Source organism: Triticum dicoccoides, chromosome 7A, assembly GCF_002162155.2.
Source record: "Triticum dicoccoides isolate Atlit2015 ecotype Zavitan chromosome 7A, WEW_v2.0, whole genome shotgun sequence".
NCBI lineage: Eukaryota > Viridiplantae > Streptophyta > Magnoliopsida > Poales > Poaceae > Triticum > Triticum dicoccoides.
Genome location: NC_041392.1, coordinates 134,764,859 through 134,768,834, shown reverse-complemented (window position 1 = coordinate 134,768,834; position 3,976 = coordinate 134,764,859). Strand labels below are relative to the sequence as shown.

The 3,976-nt window shown below is 43.2% G+C and overlaps 1 non-coding gene across 1 annotated transcript; it reads right to left on the bottom strand.

Moving 5' to 3' along the window:
* Positions 1–538: 538 nt before the first annotated feature.
* On the bottom strand, positions 539–611 carry TRNAA-UGC. The gene has a single exon. It is a non-coding gene; the product is annotated as a tRNA-Ala (tRNA).
* Between the last annotated feature and the right edge of the window lie 3,365 nt (positions 612–3,976).

Here is a 3,976-nt window from a genome sequence, read left to right as displayed (position 1 = left end):
TTGTTTTGTGTGAACACCGAGGCCATCGACGGCGAGGGTGAGAAGGAGGATAAGCGGCAACACAAATATGATGCCTCGCAAAAATAAAGGAGATGGACCTTTTTGTGGTCTTGAGTGATGGTTGTTGAATTAAGAGTGTGTGTTATGTTTTCTCTCCCGTTGCAACGCACGGGCTCTTTTGCTAGTTAAGGCAAATATGCATAATTGATATATTCCATAGTAATTAAATGAACATCTTATTGTTCATTGTTTTTTATATAGCTTACCACCCATGTCAAGTGATACTAAATGACCATGTTACGTCTCCCAAGGAGGAAATTCCTACGTGTATATACTGAAAATAGATATAGAACAGCGGCATGAAAAAAATAGGATAAAGAGAATATAGGAAAAAAGAAATCAATGGTGGTATGCAAAGGCATTACAGAACAGGTAAGGAAAAATACCTTAATAATGGCGCAAAACATAGTATGGAGATAGATTGACAGAATATAGGTGAGAAAAATACCTTAATAATTGCGCAAAAATAGTAAAATTATGGAGATGCGGGGGATCGAACCCCGTGCCTCCCGCATGCAAAGCGGGCGCTCTACCATTTGAGCTACATCCCCTTCCACGTTTCAATTTTGTCTAGTAGGAATATTACCTATTCAAAAGTTTAAACTCTGTCCTACTTCTGCGACGCAAAGACTTACCTCCATGGCCCCCCCTGCTCCCCCGCTCTCCCGCCGCAGCTGCCTCCTGCTCCGCTGCCGCAGTTGCCGCCCGCCTGCCTCCCCAAGATCTCCCCTTCCTCAAAAAGATCTTCAATTTCCCCAGCTACCGCCGCGCTCTGCTCCGGCTGCGCCGGAACTGCCGTCGGAGAGCCCGGAGGCGCCGGATCCGGATCACTAACAACAACGTAAAGGCCGATGAGCAGCCAGGTGTCGTCCTCGCCGTCGACGACGACGGTGTCGTCGACGCCACGGAGCGAGGGCGAGATCCTCCAGTCGGCCAACGTCAAGAGTTTCGCCTTCACGGAGCTGATTTTCAGCTGGCTGCTGCTGCTGCCCTCGGTAGCGCCGGCACTGTGCTGCCACGTCCGGCACTCGCGCCGGTGGCCGGCGGGGCACGCCTTCAAGTACGCCGTGCGCTACGCCCTCGTGGACCTCGACCACCTCGTTGTTGTTGTTGTAAATTTTCCTCATTTGCGCTGAAGTGAGTCAGTTCTCTGTTTGATGAGGGCGTCTACTGACGGTACCCAAGAGCGTGAGCTTCATTTTAGAAATTTAATTAGTGCATTTTTAAAATGGCAAAGATTATGGCGCAAAGATTAGTTACATCACATCAAGCATGCCATGCCATCTTTGATTCTGTTTTTGATGGAGTACTAAGTAACAGTGGCGTAGCCAGCCCGATTTGTCAGGATGGTCCGGTAATAAAAATATGTACACAAGTTTTGTTTTATTTTAAACGAAATGTTTTTTACTACACTATACATAAGCTATGGGGGAATTCCAGGGTGGTCCATGGACCACCCTGGCCACCCCCTAGCTACGCCACTGCTAAGTAACCTTGTGAAGTGAATAATGAGCATGGGCAATAAATATCCACTACTACTCCCACATTATGTCTTTGATTCTGTGTTTGATGGCACTGAATCTTGAAAATACTAGCAGAAGTAATATTGTCAACCACTGGGCCCCAAGGAGATATCATCATCAGTAGATATCTACAGTTTTATTACTGGAGCCACCATACAAACCATGCAAACCTCATATTCTTTTGTTAGCTGAGAAGATCTGCTCTAGCATTTAGCAGAAGGATTACCACCACTACTATCTTATGTTGTGTAGGTACTTAGAAGTTAATTAGGATCTTATCTTAGAAGACCTGCTCTAGCACTAAGCAGAAGTTAATTTGGAGTACTATGACTTTTTGACAGTCTGTAAAACGGGGCACTTGCTTCGCAGGAAAATTGAAACTAAAAAATTGCAAGAGTTTTGCTTGATGTTATATTGCTATCCCATATTGAAACTGAAAATTTGTAAGAGTTTTGCTTCATTTGGAGTACAAGTCCAAATCTGTATTGACAATACATGTTCTATTTTTCTATTGTTGATCAGATCCATATTGTCCTAAACTGCAAAGTAAGTTAGCACAAATTCAGTTTTAATCCAAATTATTCAAATAAATCCAAATATTTGAAATTAATTCAAATAACTAAAATTAATACAAATCAATTCAAATAATCCAAATTAATCCAGTTAATCCAAATAACCCAAATAATTCAATTAATCCAAATAATCCAAATTCAATAACAAAAGGATTAGACAAGGCATACACAAGGAGATGACATAAGGGCCTCTTTGTCCCCTCTTGACACAAGATTACACAAGACATACACAAAGAGCACCTGACTACATGACATAAGGGCCTCTTTGCCCCCTCTTGACTACATTCTTTCTCTGGCCACTTCTTCCCTTCCCTTCCCTTTACTTTTTTTCTTTTCCCTTCTCTAGCTAATTCTTTCCTTTCATTTTCTTTTCCTATTGCAATTTCCATTTCTTCTATAGTGGCCCTAGTATCAACAACTACCCGACTGTCACAATATACATTGGTTATTTCCAGTCCAGCATTCTGAAAGCGATCCTTGTGCAAGTGGGGCAACTTATATTGATTTCCTCCTTTGTCTTTCATAACTTCAAACATAACTGCTTCTAATGTGATAAAGATTTTGTGCAACTTGTCGGGATCGTAGTTCTCGAATTCCTCTTCCACACCCTGTACCAGTTCCTGGATGTTTGTAGGTGACCTGCAGTCGGTTAGAGACTGGAGAGAGTTATGGAAGCAGAGGTCCAAACAATTTAACTCAGGGCTATTTGGGGGCTGTTGTAGCAATCGGATGTCAAGATCAGTTTGTTCCACAGCTTCTTGAAAAGCTACATCATTGGGAAGGACATGAGGCTTTGCGTTATCCTGTTGGATGAATATTGTTGCTCCCTCATCATCGTCAGGCCACTTATCCTGAATTGCCGGGTTAACCTTATTGATCAGATAATCTCTGCACATAGGCCTGGTTACTTTCAGTGATGTCAACACTTTTGTTCCCTTTGTTCTATTCTGACTTGTCCGCTTCGCCTCACTCTCTTCGACGAATGCCCAAATGCCGATCTTCCCATCGAATGTTAGCTCCCCCTCATTGTTATATCGAGGCCTGGCAACAGTTGTTAGGAACATTACCTTCCCAATGATGTGAGTGTTTGACACAGTGCGCTTTGGTTCAGGCTCTCCTGGAAGTACATAGTAACTATTCTTCACTCTCGTCATGTCAAACCACTTCTCATCGATGTGAACCATATTCGTCATTGGTTTGAACATAGCCCGAGAAGTTGAGATCGAATTGTCATCGACCATGGACATACAAAATTTCAATCTCTCAAGCTTGTTCTCTAGCTTGAGGTGAGGCTTCACGGTGCTTGTGATGCGGTTGAGCTCATTCAACTGGAACCTCTTATGTAGGGTCGATCGTGCCACACCTAGAGACCGTGCCAGAGATCGAATTGTTCTTCTTTTATTCAGTGGGATTGTTGAGGTCCTCTCTAGATCTAGCTCCTTTCTCTTTCGGCCAGATCTTCCCGGCTTCTTGCTTGAGACATCTACTTCTTTGCCATCGGCAATTTGCTTTTTGGCGTCTTCCCAGATTCTTTCAACAGATTGTACACTTATGTCCAACAGGTTTGAGACTAGCAGCTTGTCTTCTGGTTGAACAGACCCATCTCTGATCTCGATTACGAGCAAGGCGAAGTAAACACCATGCCTCTCCTTGTCTGACAATTCTCTTCTCTTCTCTTGAAGTATCCAATTCATAACTTTATCCTCTTCCTCTTGAGCTTCATCCTCTTTTCCTTCATCTTCTTGAGGCACCCAATTCATATCTTCATCGTCTTCCTCTTGAGGCATCAAGTTCAAATCCATAGCTACATTCTCTGCCACT